We start from the raw sequence: 19,337 nt of genomic DNA on the forward strand, positions 1-19,337 counted from the left end.
ACAAAATATCCCTGTGGCTGCCACCCAAGATGGAAAATCAGTCTGGAAAAAATAAGTAAGGAAGGACTGAAAGTGGAAGATGTGGCTTTTGACAGCAATAGCAGTGAACAGGCCTGGGGCTCTTCATGGAGACAAAGCTCAAAGTGAGCTAAGAGTGTGATTCAATAAAAGTCAAACAAATCTTAAGCTCCATGAACAGCAGTACAGAATCCAAACATAAAGTGAGAGGCATGCCTTTCTCCATAGTGGTCAGGCTCCCTGGGTGCAGGGGTTTGCCTTCTGGGCACCCTAACAAATCAGAGTGCAGGGAGAGGAGAGTTAGCAACACAGGAAGGAGCAATGGAAGCTTCTCTGAGTTTCAGCAAAAAGAACAGTGTTTGCTTTGGCTGAGGAGGGGGCTTGGCAGGGGGTGGCTGTGTTAGTCTGCTGGGGCTGCCATACAAAGTACCACAGTTGGGCAGCTTAAACAAAGATGTTTAGTGTCTTCTGGTCTGGAGGCTGGAAGTTCAAGGTCAAGATGTCAGCAGGGTTGGTTTCTTCTGAGACCTTTCTCCTTTTCTTATAGATGGCCTCCTTCCCCTGTGTGTGTCTGTGCCCTAATCTCTTCTTCCTTGAAGGACACCGGTCATGCTGGATTAGAGTCAACCTATGTGACTTTATTTTAATTTAATTACCTCTTTGCAGACCCTATCTCCAAATACAGTTACATTTTGAAGTACTGGGGGAGGGGGGGGGCACAATTCAGACTATAACAGTCCCTGAATCTTGCCTCCTCACGTGGAAAAGGAAATAGATTTCTCTTTTGAAATTCCTGCAGACAATGCAAAGACCACTGTGTGGGAGTTATTAGGAATACCGATTCTGGCTCAATATAAGGAAAAGCTTTGCCTTAGAAAAGGACGGTGTCAAAGATGGTCAAAGAGTGTGGGGGCGGGAGTGACAAGTGAGGGGGAATAAAGACACATATGTAATACCTTCCTCAATAAAGAGAGGACAGAGCAGCTTACAGGTACACGGAGGTACTCTGCACTGCCACAAAAGCAGCCACAAAGAGCTTTATGTGCTCGGTGTCAAGCTGACGGTTTACTTTTTGCAAGCTATGTATCTCCCAGTGACATTCTCCCCGCTGATTATATTCCAAACAACTCCCAGGTAGTCAGGCCGGATGTTTTTATACTGGAGGTAATAAGCATGCTCCCGCACGTCAGTCCCCAGGAGTGGAATAAGACCTGTTGCTCCTTGAAGGGGATCCTGGTTAGAACAAGCTGCAATCTGTAAGCGTCCTTGTTCCTTATCGAAACCAAGCCAACCCCAACCTGAGCCTTGAAGGCCAGCAGACACAGTGGTCAACTTCTCCTTAGACGTGGCGAAGGAACCAAAGCCACGTTTAATGGCTTCCAGCAATTCCCCGTTGGGTTCTCCACCACCATTAGGGCTCAGGTTTGTCCAGAAAATGCTATGATTGACATGGCCTCCCACCGTTGAACTTCAGCGCAGGCTGAAGAGCTGTCTGAGTTGTGACGTCACCCTTGGCCAGGTTGTTCACTTAGGCCGCCTGGTGCTTGCAGTGTTGCAGCTGCACGATCTGGCCGGTGATGTGGGGCTCCAGGGCACCATAGTCCGAGGGCAGGCAGGGTAGGGAGGGTGTGCTTATATCAGCTGGCTTCTGAAATAAACATTCCCACTGCCCCAGGGATGGTGCTCACACCTGGTCCTTGGGTAGGAATAAATTTGACTACTTGACAAATATGATCAACTTTACGGAGCAGCCTCAATTCAGAGAGGCACACACATGAAACAGTTTCTTTTCCACCCATTGTCCTCCTCTGTGTTATCAAATCTCCCGTCTCTCTGGGTGACAGGTTTTACAATGGCACCTGAAGGAAACTGTGTACCCTAGTCACTTTCACGTAAGATTCTGCCCAGGTTAAAACCCTGATTTCATCTCGGGTGTAAAAGTTCCCTTTTCTTACTATTGCCCAGTTTGTATCAAGGTACTGCAGTGGGAAGGGGAGGGTGGTCTGTGCTTTACTCCTATCCCTCTACCCCGAGTGGAGGAAGTGAGTGGTCTGCTTCTGGATGACTAGCCCTCCTCCCCTTTCCTAATCTAAAAGGAGAGAGAGGAAAAGTGCAAGGGTCTCTTACTTAACTCTCTCTGTTGACTGTTGCTGCTCCCTAGGTAACACAGTGTTCCAGTTACTTAGGCTGCAAAACAAGTTACCACAAAACTTAGTGGGTTAAAACAATGAGAACATTTATTTTGCTCCCAGATCCTCACTTTTTGGCAAAGACCAGCATAGTTGGCTAATCTCTGCTACACTTGGTGCAGCTGGGAAGGCTTATAGCCTGTGTTGAATTATCTGGAAGCTCACTCACTCTTAAATCCGATGACTCTAGTAGTCAACTGAGATCTTAGCTGGGGCTGTTGCTCATAACTCCTCCTCTCCATGTGGCCTGAGCCTCCTCCCAGGATAGTGGTTTGGAACCAAGCACAAGCATCCAGGGACACACACATACACACACAAAGATAGGGAGGGAGGGAGGGAGGGAGAGAGAGAAAGAGAGAGAGAGAGAGAGAGAGAGAGAGAGAGAGAGAGAGAGAGATGGAGGTTATGTTGCTTTTATCACCCAGACTCAGAAGTCACCCAGCATCACTTTTACTGCATTCAGTTCCTCAAGATCATCATAAAGTCACCCTCAGTTCCAAGGGGAGGAGAAATAGATGCCACCTCTTGATGGGGAGTGAAAAGGTTCTGGAAGGGCAATATTGCTGTGGCCACTTTTGGAGAATACCATCCACCACTATCAATGGTCTGTGTGTCGGACACCCAAAAGTTGGCTCATGGAGTGCAGGGGTAACATCGTCAGGGAGCCCTTAGGGGCATGCTCACTACCCTGTCCTAGTCGATCTGCTCCAACAAGGCATCCTGTAGGCATCCTACACCCTCTTTTTGCTGGGGTCCTTTCGGTGGGGCCCAGTTGGTCCTATGAAGCCCAACTACCCTCCTCTGGGTTCACTTGATCTGTAGGAAGTTCAGGCATCTTTGGCCACTCAAATGGCATGAACATGGGCTTTTACAATGCTCTCCTCTGGCTACCCTCCCATCTTAGACAGTGGATTTGTTGAATCATCCTCCACCTGCTTGGGTGGGAGGAAGACTCCTGTCTAAGATAATGACCAAGCAGACAATGAGATGCCAGCCTTCTCCTGTTACTGGCACTCCTCCCAACCCCACCCCCAGTTTTTGGAGACATTTTTACTTGGCTTCATGGTGACGGGGAGTGGGGATCACTATGCAAGAGAGGGAAGCATTTCTAAGAGGTGGGAAACATTCAACTTCTACAAAGCCTTTATCTCAGTGGTTCTCAACCTGTGGGTCGTGACCCCTTTGGGGGTCGAACGACCCTTTCACAGGGGTCGCCTATCAAAAACACATATATAATTACATATTGTCTTTGTGATTAAGCACTATGCTTTAATTATGTTCAATTTGTAACAATGAAATTGGGGGTCACCATAACATGAGGAACTATATTAAAGGGTCGCGGCATTAGGAAGGTTGAGAACCACCGCTTTATCTCTTGCTAGCTTTCTCTAAACTTGGGGAGTAGGGGAACTGGCTCAGGTACCAAAGCATCTGAGCTTTCCTGCCTGTCACGTGGGTGGCATCTGGGATCTTTGACGTACTGTGCTGTGGGTGTGAGTGTCTTCCAGAAGTTTAGACCTCTCCGCCCTTACTTTGGACTCTAGTCAATAACAATAGAATTCCATTCCACATCCAGTCACACAAGTGCAAAAGCACCTGGGTCTAAACGAGGAGACTGGTACCTCATCGAAACAAAACAAATAAGCCAAAATGTTCATCCTTTCTGTCTAAGGTATGTCATGTGTGGGCATCGAATTCAGACAGACTTGTTTCTAATCGCATCTGTACCTCTTATTCTTGGTGCAGTTACATTACCTTTAGGATCCTTTCTCTATCTGTAAAACTGGGATTATAACAGCATTGGGTTGTCATGAGGCTCTGAGTTGATCCATATAAAACTCTGACACCCTATGAGGTATTATAGTTAGCTAGTAATGCTATTGTTATTATTACTAATTTTTTAAAAATATATTTTATTGATTTTTTACAGAGAGGAAGGGAGAGACATAGAGAGTTAGAAACATCGATGATGAGAGAAACATCGATCAGCTGCCTCCTGCACATCTCCTACTGGGTATGTGCCCGCAACCCAGGTACATGCCCTTGACCGGAATCGAACCTGGGACCTTTCAGTCCACAGACCGACGCTCTATCCACTGAGCCAAACCAGTTTCAGCTATTATTACTAATTTTTTGACTCACTTGGACACAAGATGAGTTTAGGGCACTGGGCTGTTGACTGACCCTTGGGCTTGAGCTGCATGTGTGGGCTTTTTGTTGTCTGTGTGCCAATGACAGGGCAGCCTCTGTTGGCAACACACAAAGGTGGCAGGGAGTCTAACCTGTGTGGCTCAGTGGATTGAGCATTGGCCTATGCACCAAGAGATCACTAGTTTGATCCCTGGTCAGGGCACATGCCCAGATTGTGGGCTTGATCCCCAGTAGGGGGTGTGCAGGAGGCAGCCAATGGATGTTTCTCTCTCATTGATGTTTCCATCTCTCCTTCTTCCATCCTCTCTCTCTAAAATCAATTAAAAAATACATTTTTTAAAAAAGGTGGCAGAGATATAGGAGAGCTCAGTACAACTTCATTGGCTCTCACAGGCACCCAACTAGGACATGGTGGCCTTTCCTCATCCTTGGAGATCCAAAGTAAAAAAGACAATGATGCCCTAGCTGGTTTGGCTCAATGGATGGAGCATCGGCCCACGGACTGAGGGGTCCCGGGTTTGATTCTGGTCAGGGACACGTGCCCGGGTTGCGGGCTTGGTCCCAGGTGGGGGGCGTGTGGGGGACAGCTGATCGGTGATTCTCTCTCATCATTAATGTTTCTATCTATATCTTCTCCCTTCCTCTCTCTGAAATCAATAAAATATTTTTTTTAAAAGGGAAGACCATGATAACATTGAGCTGTGTTCCCAGGTCTTGCCTTCATTTGTCCAGACTATATACAAATTTTGCATGACCCTCTTTGCATTTCAGGAATCGAACCGTAGGACACAATACCAAGCCTTCTCTGATACCGGAGTTTCGATCTCAGGCAAACTGGGGGTCCTTTACAGCAGTGCCTCCCCAATTTTGCTCTGATATTGGCCAAATGGCGGAGAAGAGAGAACGCATGGCATGCGGAGGCTTTTTAGAGTTGGACTGGAACCTGGAGAGCAGCTGCACTCATCGTAGAGCTTCCTGTAAACATCTGAGTAGTTTATAAAGGAAGAGGATCACCTTGTTCCAGGGAGCTTACAGTGTAAGCAAGCGCATGCAGATGTACAAACACATCCAGGCAGCACGGGGTGGCTGGCCATGGGGTGAACTGTCATTCACTGGCCACATGATCCGTAAAGCTTCTGGTTCCAGGAGTCACAGTCTGATTTTAATAACAGGTGACAGGCACTGAATGTCGAGAAAGAATACAGAAGGACATAGGAGAGAGTAATTAAAATATTTGGAGGAAGGGAAGTGAGTCCTTCATATTAGGAAGAATATTTGAAGATTTATAATAGCTTTTAAAAAGATTAAATTTTTATTTTTATTTTCTAAAGGACATTAGCCTATCAGCATAGTAGTCTGAACAAAGCTGCTTTTTAAAAAAATATTTTTTTATTGATTTCAGAGAGGAAGGGAGAGGGGAGAGAGAGACAGAAACACCAATGATGAGAGGGAATCACTGATTGGCTGCCTCCTGCATGCCCCCTACTGGGGATCGAGCCCACAACCCAGGCATGTACCCGTGACCGAAATCAAACCCGGGACCCTTCAGTTTGTAGCCTGTTGCTCTATCCACTGAGCCAAACCAGCCAGGCTATAATAGCTTTTTATGAGGAAGCTAATGAAAGATTGGAATGTAGTCTAGTTAAAAGAATGCTAGCAGGCAGAATTCAGGTGCATTCAACGTGAAGACAATATAAAAACAAATAAACAACAACAAAAAAAGCGCCAAAAAAACCCCCAAAACAGTTTTAGTAGTTTAAGCAAGAGACGAATGGAGATCCACTGGGGAGGAGGAGCTAATTTCTAAGTGAGACTCCGTATGAATATGTCTATATGCACGTAGGCAGAAGTATTTTGCAAGCAGAATACTGTAACACATTAGTTATGGAAAGATGGTCACAGAAGGATAGATTGGTGAAAAGAGAGGAGAGGCAGGATTTGACAGGGATGGGAAAGAAAGGACCCACGGGTGAGGCTGGTGGCTGAGTCAGGTGCTGGGGCTGGGCTACGGATGACAGGAGCAGAGCGGAGAAGTTCTAACTGATTATGCAGGTCAGAGCAGTTTGGATTGAGCAGCGGAGCTGGACTGAAGGCACACAGCTGGAGAGAGAAAGGGGAGGAAGCTGGGAATGACACCTCTTGGGTAGGTTCGGTGCTGTGGGCTACTGAAAAGGATGAAGACCTGGGAAGTAACTAGGACAGTAATTAGAATTCAGGTAGAGGCTTCAGGTAGACATGTGCAGGTTTGCATGCAAAGAGACGAAGTCCACGAGGAGACAGGGCCAAAGGCACTTGGAGGAGACACTCACTGGTTTTGTAACATGCTCCCTCACCTTCATGATGTCGCTGGTGGTAGAACAGTGTATATGTTTCATGCAGTTTCACATGGTCGGACCACATAAGGCTTCATCTGGCGCTCAGGGAATGCCCCGTTGGTGGCATTCATAGATAGACTCATGGTCCCGGCATAGCGCCCTTGTGGCTCACTGCTTTGGCTTCCACCATGTCCCTGAGATGCACGGCTGTCTTTCGGGAGCCAACTGCAAGGTGATTAATTACAAGTTGGAACAAGCTCTCTGCACCCCTCACTGTTCAGCCAAATGGGGAGGCATGGGGACAGAGCGGAAAGAGCATGCCTTCCACAGTCATCAGCCTCTGCCTCTTGCTGGATGTGTGGTTTCACACCAGCAACTTGACCTCTCTGTGTCAGCTTCTCTTCTGTAAAAGTGGGATGATATTGGCCACACTGCTACCCTGCTGTCTTGAAGATCGCATGAAATGGTGGCTATGCCAATGCTTGGTTAACTGCAAAGTACCGTATAGGTGCCAAGCATCACTATTCTTTTAATGTCGAAAACTGCATTTTAATGTCCGAAACCCCACCTTGCGAAATAAAACTGGGGGAAAGATCCTAGATGATTTATTTGATTATGGGAATAGCACTGTTTTAAGAATTTCCCCCAAATTGTCCATATTCACTCTCAAGGATGAGATGAGCAGCTCAGTAAGACTGTTGTCAGGGAGCTGCCCCCCACGGGCCTGGGAACACATGGGTGCCTGACCTGTAAATGCTCCCCTGCACAGCCAGAGGAGAGCCGGATGGCCCGGCCCCCCGCCCTCCCTGTGCAAACATCTCTCACCCAGCCTAGCAAACAAGCCTCCCTGGGTAAAGAGGCGCCTCGGTGCTGCTTCTGTGTGGTGTAACCCAGAAACAAGCCCCCGGCTCTGGACTTGGGTTATGTTTATCATCCGGGCCCCAAGCAACAGGGTCATCTGTCTTGGCTCCTTCCCTCTTATGCAAACAGGGCGGGGGGCCCATGTGGTTTGAGTACAGCCAGGCCCCTGCTTTCACTCCTCTCCGTGTAAACACATTACAAAGAATCTTTGTGACCGTCCAGGCAGAGCAGCCAAGCCCAGAGGAAGAGAGCCTGCATGGGGAGGCAGAAGGCGGTAGCAAAGGGGGGGTGCCCACCAGTACCCCCTGTGCCATATGTTATAGAGAGGTTAACTTTGCCCAGTGCCTGACTGTGAGAGAAGAGAGGGTCTGTCACCTGCAGCAGAAACCAAGAAAGGTGTGAGAAAAGGGAGAACAGAGCTGATATCCGGCAGCTCTGACCCTTCCCTACCTAGCATTTCAGGTGTGGCTAAACAAACAAAAAAACTAAGGCCATCCTAGCTGGTTTGGCTCAGTGGAAAGAGCGTAGGCCTGTGGACTGGAGGGTCCCGGGTTCGATTCCGGTCAAAGGCACATGCCCATGTTGTGGGCTCGATCCTCAGTGGGGGGCGTGCAGGAGGCAGCTCATCGATGATTCTCTCTCATCATTGATAGTCCTATCTCTCCCTCTCCCTTCCTCTCTAAAATCAATAAAAATATATTTTTTTTAAATAAAAGAACTAAGGCCTCCTCTTTAAGAAGTGCAGGATGGAGGAAAGAATGCCAGCTGAAGAATCAAGACAGCAAATTGTATTCCTGCCTCCACCCCTAACGAGTTGTGGGTGACCCTTTGGATGGTGCCTTAAGCTCTGTGAGTTTTCTTGTCTACACAAATTAGAATTGTGCTACCTGCCATTTGTTGAGCCCCCTGATTGTGACAGGGGCTTTGGGTATATTATTTTAGTAATCCACATAAGTACCCAATGAGGTAGGGATCCCCATTTCAGAGATTAAAAAATCAAGGCTCAGCAAGGAGAGCTGACTTGCCCCCCAAATACACATTAATAAGCGGCAGAAGCAGCTCTTTTTACTGCCAAACCCTGGTTTTGCCCCTGCACTGTTTTCTCTGATGATTTGAAAACTGAGACTACACAGGTAATGGCCTACTTAGAACAATCTTCATTGCAGGAGGCAGACGTTCTCACTCAGATAAGCGCAAGGCCTGGGAGTCTGGGCTCCCACCTTTCCCAGAGATCTCTTCCCACTGCACTCGTTTATCACCTTGGTTAAAAGCCAGGGAAAGAGAACAATCAACAACTTGTTCCACCTCAGGGTAGAACTTGGCAGGAGCTCTTGGAATCACTGCTACCCCGTTCCAAGGCAATTCATAAATGTCTAAATTTCCATGGCATGTCCTGGAAGTTGCATGAGGGCGGCAAAACCAGTAATCCTTATCCTTATGGACAAAAATGAGCACTGGGAGGCACTGCTAGGAGTGAGAGCAAGAAAAGTTCTGAGGCCTTTAACCATAAACTCTCGACAATGATAGTCTAAGATAGGGATCAGCAAACTTCCGCCACTGGGCCACATGCAGCCTGCTACTCACTTGTTTTGTGCAGCCAGTGACCTAAGGGTTTTACATTTTTAAGTAGGTGGAAAGGTTTAAAAAAGAGTATTTGTTCATGGCACGGGAAAATTATATTAAACTCAAATTTTGGCATCCATGAATACCACGATTTCAGAATGCAGCCATGCTCCTTTGTTTACGTAGAGGCCGAGGTAGCTTTTGCGCTGCAATGGCACAATTGAGTAGCTGCAAATATTTACCATCTGGCCCTTTACAGAAAATGTTTTCCATTTCCTATTGTAGGAAAAAGCATGTGGCTGGGCAGGGCCTGGGGGAGGGTATCCCCATCCCCGAGGTAGATCTTTGTTTAATCCCTTGTTTTCTGTAAAGCATCCACACCTCAGCTGTGCCAGGTGTCAAGATCACGCTAGGGCTCAGCGGTTGAGCGTTGACCTATGAACCAGGCGGTCACGGTTCGATTCCTGATCAGGGTCATGCCCAGGTTGTGGGCTTGATCCTCAGTGTGGGGCATGCAGGAGGCAGCCGATCAATGATTCTCTTCATCATTGATGTTTCTATCCCTCTCTCCCTCTCTCTTCTTCTCTGAAATCAACAACAACAAAAAATATTAAAAAAAACCAAAAAGCGAGATTCCACTGGGTCTGGTTGGTGGCCTGAGGGTGTGGGCTCTCAGACTCAAGATGCATTAATGGCTCTGACCTTACCCCTCCACCCCTACCCTTCAAGGGTCAAGTCCTTTCCTCCCCCAGCATCCAGAGGGCTGGCAGGAAGGCTTAGGTTTTTCAGGAGGGAGACTGGAGGGTTTTCCATTGGAGAAACTGACAAAAAGGCAAGATCTAGAGTAGACACTGACAGTTGGTGTCCAGGTGCCAGAGGATCATCTGTGGGAAGGTCATAGTGGACAAGACCTGCCCACACCTGAGCCTTCCAGGGAGCGTCCCAGAGTCCCCTGCTGACTGTGTGAGGCCCACTCTGACTCTTTCCATGTGAATGGGCAGCCAAGACATCCGAGGAAAGCTTTAACTCATGGGTAGGTGTGGTATGCTGAGTATTTGGGGGCTGATGGAGGAGGAGACAAGACCACAACAGGGCAGTATTGTTATGCAACCGACTTTATTAGGTGGATCTAGGTCAGGGTTGCATAAAAGGGACTTTACAGAGACAGCTGCGGTGCCAAGAGCAGGGAACAGGGCAAGAGAAAGGGGAATCCGAGAGGGGACTCGTGTGTCTAGGTGACCTCACTCAGCAGTACAGCTGGGAGTGTCCGGGTCAGAGAACCCAAGGGCAGCAGAGGTGGGGGGGTCTTTCATAGCCCCAGGGTTTGTCTTCTCTATGGTTAGCTGATAGGTGCAGTTTTGCAAAGCAGGAGGCTCTAAATGGCTAAAAATATGCTTTGGGCTATCTTTAAAGCAATTGGATGCATAAGAATTTGAATTTGGGGCCGGTGGGCTTTGAGCCTTCTGTGAAGAAGTAACCCAGGGGCCATCGTCAGCCCATTTATGTAACAGCAGCCACAACAAGAGAAGGACCAGGACACCATGACCATGCAGGGAGCAGAATACTTAGCAAAAACCTCTGCAGTTAATTTCCTCAGAGATAAGAGAAGAAATTGCAGGATGGTCTATAAAGGGAACATTTAGAAAACAAAAGAAATATCTTGAAATAAAAAATATTAGCACAAAAATGAAAAATTCAATAGAAGAGAAGGTTAAAGATATAGACCAGCAAATAGAACAAAAAGACAGAAAATGAAAAATATAAGTGAACATATGAAAATTAGAGAATCAGTCCAGAAGGTTCCTCATTTGAATTTTAGGAATTTTGGAAAATACAGAACAGAGAAAATGAAGTGGGGGAAATTATCAACAAAAAAATTTTAAGAAAATGACTCAGAAATAAAGAACACATAGAGCCCACTGAATGTTCAGCAAAATGAATGGGAGAGGATTAAATAAAACCAACTCAATGTGAAATTTCAGAATCCTAAGATTTCTAGATTCATTTAAAGGACTAAGAATCAAATCTGGAACCAAGATGGCGGCATAGGTTAACGCCGGAGTTTGCTGCTTTGAACAACTACTTCAAAAGTGAAACCAAAAAACGGAAGGGACATCACCCAGAACCACAGGAACGCTGGCTGAGTGGAAGTCCTACAACTAGGAGGAAAGAGAAACGCACACGGACACTCAGAGGAGGCGCAGTGCTGAAGTCAAATTCTGAGGTGTGGAGTGCGCGGAGCGGGCTGGCGGCGGAGGGCGCGGTTGTTGTTTTCAATCGGGAGGGAGTCGCAGACTCTGAGCTCCAGATCCGGACGAGTCTTTAGGGACCCAGACTCAAACGGGAGAAGCGGGACTGTCTGGCTTCGGTCAGAGCGAGTGCAGCTTTCTCTCCCAGCTTTGCAGCGGGTGCTGGGACTCAGAGAGGCAGAGCCCCTGGGGACAGGACTGAGAGCCGCCATAACTGCTCTCTCCGGCCCACGCTGTTGATCCTGTGCGACCTGCCCGCCCAAGCCCTGCACAGAGGCATCTGCCAGATAGCCTCAGGCAAAGGCTAGATTAGCACCTCCCTAGAGGACAGAAGTTCTCTCACCGCTGACACAGCTGATTCTCATAGCCACTTGGCCTGGAGGTCAAACCCTCCCTGGAATTAGCTACAACAATCAAGATTTAACTATAAGACTGCGAACAAAGACCACTAGGGGGTGCACCAAGGAAGCATAACAAAATGCGGAGACAAAGAAACAGGACAAAATTGTCAAAGGAAGATATAGAGTTCAGAACCACACTTTTAAGGTCTCTCAAGAACTGTTTAGAAGCTGCCGATAAACTTAATGAGATATACACGAAAACTAATAAGACCCTCGATCTTATATTGGGGAACCAACTAGAAATTAAGCATACACGGACTGAAATAACGAATATTATACAGACGCCCGACAGCAGACCAGAGGAGCGCAAGAATCAAGTCAATGATTTGAAATGTGAGGAAGCAAAAAACATCCAACCGGAAAAGCAAAATGAAAAAAGAATCCAAAAATACGAAGATAGTGTAAGGAGCCTCTGGGACAGCTTCAAGCGTACCAACATCAGAATTATAGGGGTGCCAGAAGAAGAGAGAGAGCAAGATATTGAAAACCTATTTGAAGAAATAATGACAGAAAACTTCCCCCACCTGGTGAAAGAAATGGACTTACAGGTCCAAGAAGCGCGGAGAACCCCAAACAAAAGGAATCCAAAGAGGACCACACCAAGACACATCATAATTAAAATGCCAAGAGCAAAAGATAAAGAGAGAATCTTAAAAACAGCAAGAGAAAGAAACTCAGTTACCTACAAGGGAATACCCATACGACTGTCAGCTGATTTCTCAACAGAAACTTTGCAGGCCAGAAGGGAGTGGCAAGAAATATTCAAAGTGATGAATACCAAGAACCTACAACCAAGATTACTTTATCCAGCAAAGCTATCATTCAGAATTGAAGGTCAGATAAAGAGCTTCACAGATAAGGAAAAGCTAAAGGAGTTCATCACCACCAAACCAGGATTATATGAAATGCTGAAAGGTATCCTTTAAGAAGAGGAAGAGGAAGAAAAAGGTAAAGATACAAATTATGAACAACAAATATGCATCTATCAACAAGTGAATCTAAGAATCAAGTGAATAAATAATCTGATGAACAGAATGAACTGGTGATTATAATAGAATCAGGGACATAGAAAGGGAATGGACTGACTATTCTTGGGGGGGAAAGGGGTGTGGGAGATGTGGGAAGAGACTGGACAAAAATCGTGCACCTATGGATGAGGACAGTGGGTGGGGAGTGAGGGCGGAGGGTGGGGCGGGAACTGGGAGGAGGGGAGTTATGGGGGGAAAAAAAAAGAGGAACAAATGTAATAATCTGAACAATAAAGATTTAATTAAAAAAAAAAAGAATCAAACCTGAAGCACTGATTTGACAGAATATATGAACCCCTATGTTCACTGCACCATTATTTACAAGAGCCAAAAATTGGAAGCAGCCCAAGCGTCCATTAGTCGATGAATAGGTACATTTACACAATGGAATACTACCTGGCCATAAAAAAGAAGGAAATTTCACCCTTTGCAACAGCATGGGTGGACCTGGAGAGCATTACGCTAAGTGAAATAGCCAGTCAGAGAAAGACAAGTACCAGATGATTTTACGCACATGTGGAACCTAATGAACAAAATGAACTAACAAATAAAATAGAGACAGACTTAGATAGAGACCAGGCTGACAGCTGGCAGGGTGGAATTGAGGGGCTGGGTGGGTGGGTGGATGGGTGGGGAGGAGCAAAAAAAGAATAAAAGAGAAAAAACTCATGGACAAGGACAAGTGTGGTGATTGCTGGGAGGAGGGGGGTGGTGGTGGTAAAAGGTGATGTAAGGAAACTTGACTTGGGGTGGTGAACACACAATACAATGTGTGGAACTGTGCACCTGAAACCTGTATAATTTTATTAACCAATAAATTCAATAAAAAGGAAAAAATAAAATAAAATTTGGGAAAAAAAATCATAATGCGCCTGATTTCTTAACAGAAACATTGTAAGTTAGAAGACAAAATTCTAAGGGTAAATACTTTCTAAACTAGAATTTTATACCCAAAGTAAAAAAGAGTTATGAGGGGAGCAAAAAGACAATTTCAGATATGCAGGTTCTCAAAATATTCACTCCACAGACGTTCTGTCTCAGGAAGCTTATGAAAGGCTATGCTTCACCCAAAGGAGAAATTCCTGAGAGAGAAATGGGATCCAGAAGCAGGAGATCCAATATGGGGGTGGGGGTGGGGGTGGGACAAGGGCTCCCCAGGGTGCTGCTGAAGGGACACGCCGAGATGACAGCTGTGCAGGAGCTGAGAGAGCAGCCAGGCCGTTTTGGAGCAGGAAAAAGAACTCCTGGGTTTTTCTAGAGTAAAACATATGGCTGTATTCAGGTTATAAATCAAACTGTTCTCAAAACCTAAAGACATCTGAACCCCTATGGAAAAGGACTTTTCTGCATTTCTTTAACAACTTTTTTCTTTGTTGTTTAATAGTTTTTAGTCCTTATATTTTTCTATGTCACTTTTCTATGTCTACTTGATAATGTGAGGAAGATAGAATTTCCAGTAAAGAATATTCCATCATCTCTGGCTATTTACGGAATGCAAAATCATACTATCCTCTTGTCTTAAACACTTGAATTTTCCTCCATTACATTATGCATCAAAATTCACCGAAATGCATAGAGCCCACAGTTTCCCAGACAGGCTGGGGCCCGTTCTAAAAGGCACTACAAGTCGTGGAGAGCTGGTGTGCTTCTCAGCCAGCTGTGCTGAAGCGGTGATTAAGAACTTTAAACACAGCTCTTATCTTCATTCTGGGAAGAGAGAAAAATAAGAGCTTATGTTTGAAGAAGGATTTTAGTGAAAAGAGACTGAGCTTTGGGGCTGAACTGACTTGATTCTGCTGCTGAACGTTTTAATGGCAACTGTTTGCACCTTGGTATTAGGCACGATAACTCCAACCTTGCAGGAATTTTAAAAGTGATCCCACCATGGCCCTGGCTGAGTTGCTCAGTTGGTTGGAGCATTGTTCCTTACACCAAAGAGTTGCGGGTTTGATTCCCCGGTCAGGGCATACACCTAGGTTGTGGGTTTGATCCCTGGTCAGGCTCTTAGGGAAGGCAACCAATTGATCTTTCTTTCTTCTTTCTTTTTTTTTTTTAATTAAATCTTTATTGTTCAGATTATTACATTTGTTCCTCTCCCCCCCCCCATAACTCCCCTCCTCCCAGTTCCTGCCCCACCCTCCGCCCTCACTCCCCACTCACTGTCCTCTTCCATAGGTGCACGATTATTGTCCAGTCTCTTTCCGCATCTCCCACACTCCTTTCCCCCCCAAGAATAGTCAGTCCATTCCCTTTCTATGTCCCTGATTCTATTATGATCACCAGATTATTTGTTCACTTGATTCTTAGATTCACTTGTTGATAGATGCATGTTTGTTGTTCATAATTTGTATCTTTACCTTTTTCTTCTTCTTTCTGTTCTTAAAGGATACCTTTTAGCATTTCATATAATACTGGTTTGGTGGTGATGAACTCCTTTAGCTTTTCCTTATCTGTGAAGCTCTTTATCTGACCTTCAATTCTGAATGATAGCTTTGCTGGATAAAGTAATCTTGGTTGTAGGTTCTTGGTATTCATCACTTTGAATATTTCTTGCCACTCCCTTCTGGCCTGCAAAGTTTCTGTTGAGAAATCAGCTGACAGTCGTATGGGTACTCCCTTGTAGGTAACTGACTTTCTTTCTCTTGCTGCTTTTAAGATTCTTTGTCTTTTGCTCTTGGCATTTTAATGATGATGTGTCTTGGTGTGGTCCTCTTTGGATTCTTCGCATTTTGAATCTTTGACTTGATTCTTGCGCTCCTCTGGTCTGCTGTTGGGTGTCTGTATAATATTCTTTATTTCAGTCAGTGTATGCTTAATTTCTAGTTGGTTCTTTATCACAACATCGAGGGTCTCATTAGATTTCTTGAGGATCTCACTACATTTATCGGCGGTCTCACCAGTCTTTTCGAGGGCCTTACTAAGTTTATCGGCAGCTTCTAGACAGTTCTTGAGAGACCTTAAAAGTGTGGTTTTGAGCTCTATATCTTCCATTTCTGACATTTGCGTCCTGTTTCTTTGTCTCCGCATTTTTTTATCTTTTCTTGGTGCATCCCCTAGTGGTCTTTGTGCGCAGTCTTGTAGTTAAGCCTTGATTGTTGTCAGTAATACCAGGGGTGATTTGACCTCCAGGCTAACTGGCTATGAGAGTCAGCTGTGTCTGCAGTGGGAGAGCTTCTGTGCTGGATCTCTAGGGCGGTGATAATCTAGCCTTTGCCTGAGGCTATCCAGCAAATGGCGCAGCGCAGGGCTTGGGCGGGGCGGGTCCCCGGGGATCTACAGGGGGGGCTGGAGTGAGCAGTTATGGCTGCTCTCAGTTCCGTCCCTAGGGGCTCTGCCTCTCAGAGTCCCAGCAACTCGCTCTGACCGAAGCCAGACAGTCCCGCTTCTCCCATTTGAGTCTGGGTCCCTAGAGACTCGCCTGGATCTGGAGCTCAGAGTCTGAAACTCCCTCCCGATTGCAAACAACAACCGCGCCCTCCGCCCTCCGCCGCCAGCCCGCTCTGCGCGCGCACTCCGCACCTTAGTATTTCACTTCAGCACTGCGCCTCCTCTGAGTCTGGGTATGATATTCTCTTTCCTCCTAGTTGTAGAATTTCCACTCAGCCAGCCTTCCTGTGGTTCTGGATGATGTCCATTCCGTCCTTTAGTTGTTTTTTGAAGTGGTTGTTCGAGGCAGCAATCTCCGGCGTTAACCTATGCCGCCATCTTGGTTCCTCCTCTTCTTTCTTTCTTTCTTTCTTTCTTTCTTTCTTTCTTTCTTTCTTTCTTTCTTTCTTTCTTTCTTCTTTCTCTTTCTCTCTCTCTCTTTCTTTCTTTCTTTCTTTCTTTCTTTCTTTCTTTCTTTCTTTCTTTCATTCTTCTTTCTTTCTTTCTTTCTTTCTTTCTTTCTTTCTTTCTTTCTTTCTTTCTTTCTTTCTTTCTTTCTCTTCCTTCCCTTCCTTCCTTCCTTCCTTCCTTCCTTCCTTCCTTCCTTCCTTCCTTCCTTCCTTCCTTTCTCTCTCTCTCTCTCTCTCTCTCTCTCTCTCTCTTCCCCTACCCCCTCTCTCTCCTCAAAAAAAAAAAAATGATTTGGTACTGCCCTAATCTGTTTGGCTCAGTGGATAGAGCGTGGGCCTGTGGACTGAAGGGTCCCGGGTTTGATTCTGGTCAAGGGCATGTACCTTGGTTGTGGGCACATCCCCAGTAGGAGATGTGCAGGAGGCAGCTGATCGATGTTTCTCTCTCATCGATGTTTCTAACTCTCTATGTCTCTCCCTTCCTCTCTGTAAAAAATCAATAAAATATATTTTAAAAAAAGATTTGATACTATTCTGGTTCATAGTAGACATTTATCCTTTGTGGCTGTTACATGTGTTAATGTTTTATCATTTCCACATCTATCCTTTCTAGTTGGATCTTCAGTGAGGTGGGAAGACAAGTTTTATATCCCCATTTAAAGACAGGCAAAACCACGTCCCAGTGACAGATTAGTGCTATTCGATGGATCCTTTGGCATATAGCATTTCTGATTAGTGTGCAATGCTCTAACATAGATAGAGCCCTTGGCAAGCGAACTTCCTTGATGTGGTTTTACTTACAGTCCTACCTTTCCAGCAGCAGAACCATGTGGCTGAGAACGGACTGTGATTACAGACCTGCTTCCAGAAAGAGGGTGCGTTTTTAAAAAAATATATATTTTTATTGATATCAGAGGGGAAGGGAGAGACAAAAATAGAAACATCAAGGATAAGAATCATTGATTGGCTGCCTCATGCACGCCCCACAGTGGGGATCAAGCCCACACCCTGGGTATATGCCCTGACCATGAAGTGAGCCATGACTTCCTGGTTTATAGGTTGATGCTTAACCACTGAGCCACACTGGCTGGGCTGCACCAATTTATACTCCTGCCAACAGAGCATGAGGGTTCCCTTTTGTCCACATCCTCACCAGCATGTTATCTCTTATCTCTTAGATGACAGCCTTCTAACAGATGTGAGGTGATACTTCATTGTGGTTTTTAAAAAAACTATGTTTTTATTGATTTCAGAGAGAGGGAGGGATAGAAACATCAATGATGAGAGAAAATAATTGATTGGCTGCCTCCTGCACGCCACCTGCTGGGAATTGAGCTCACAATCTGGGCATGTGCTCTGACTAGGAATCAAACCGTGACCTCCTGGTTCATGGGTCAGTGCTCAACCACTGAGCAACACCGGCTGGGCTCATTGCATTTCCCAGATGATTAGGGATGTTGAGCATTCTTTCATGTACCTATTGGCCATCTGTATTTCTATCCTTTTATTTTTTAGTGTAAGTTCGCATGTACAATATTTCTTTATTAGTAATTCAATGTCTTTTAACTGTGCCATCATTTCAAATTGAGAATGTTATTTTCTTGTTCTTTTTTTGTTAAAATATATTTCTTTATTGATTTCAGAGAGGAAGGAAGAGGAAAAGAGAGATAGTAACATCAATGATGAGAATCATTGATCGGCTGCCTCCTGCATACCTCCCACCAGGGATCAAGCCTGCAACCTGGGCATGTGCCCTTGGCCAGAATTGAACCTGGGACCCTTCAGTCTACAGGTCGATGTTCTACCCACTGAGCCAAACTGGCTAGGGCGAGAATGTTATTCTCTTGTTCTTTTTACAAAAGTACATAGTTTTGAATGGTCTGCTTTAACTCTATTAGCCTTAGACTTATTTTGAGTAATTTTTGTAGGACATTAAGTTTTGAGGAATGCATATAGCATGATACAGCACAAATGTCTGTATATAACAGTGATGGCGAACCTATGACACGCGTGTCAGAGGTGACACGCGAACTCATTTTTTTGGGTTGATTTTTCTTTGTTAAACGGCATTTAAATATATAAAATAAATATCAAAAATATAAATCTTTGTTTTACTATGGTTGCAAATATAAAAAAATTTCTATGTGTGACACGGCAACAGAGTTAAGTTAGGGTTTTTCAAAATGCTGACACGCCGAGCTCAAAAGGTTTGCCATCACTGGTATATAAGCTTGAAGAGGAAAAAGAACACCCTTGATTTAAAGCCTGAAAAGTGAAGAAATTAAAGCAGAAAGTACTCAAAGAAGAGACAGGTCTTAAAAAGCAGAATATAAACAGAATCCAAAATGAAACTGAGGAAGGCAAGAAGGAAATAGTGAAAGTAGCAAAAGAAGTTTGCACAAAGAAACATGGAGACATTAACATGCCAGATCCCTGAAATGTGACGATACAAGAAAAAAAATGTGGGAGAGAACCAAGATGGCGGCATAGGTTAACGCCGGAGTTTGCTGCTTTGAACAACTACTTCAAAAGTGAAACTAAAACACGGAACGGACATCACCCAGAACCACAGGAACGCTGGCTGAGTGGAAGTCCTACAACTAGGAGGAAAGAGAAACGCACACGGACACTCAGAGGAGGCGCAGTGCTGAAGTCAAATTCTGAGGTGCGGAGTGCGCGGAGCGGGCTGGCGGCGGAGGGCGCGGTTGTTGTTTTCAATCGGGAGGGAGTCGCAGACTCAGAGCTCCAGATCCGGGCGAGTCTTTAGGGACCCAGACTCAAACGGG

General features: G+C 45.5%; 1 pseudogene; it reads right to left on the minus strand.

Annotated features, from left to right (window-relative positions):
• Window positions 1-984: 984 nt before the first annotated feature.
• LOC132232600 (superoxide dismutase [Mn], mitochondrial-like) lies at window positions 985-6,697 on the minus strand (annotated as a pseudogene).
• Window positions 6,698-19,337: the final 12,640 nt, after the last annotated feature.

The sequence above is a fragment of the Myotis daubentonii genome, chromosome 4 (assembly GCF_963259705.1).
Source record: "Myotis daubentonii chromosome 4, mMyoDau2.1, whole genome shotgun sequence".
NCBI classification, from domain to species: domain Eukaryota; kingdom Metazoa; phylum Chordata; class Mammalia; order Chiroptera; family Vespertilionidae; genus Myotis; species Myotis daubentonii.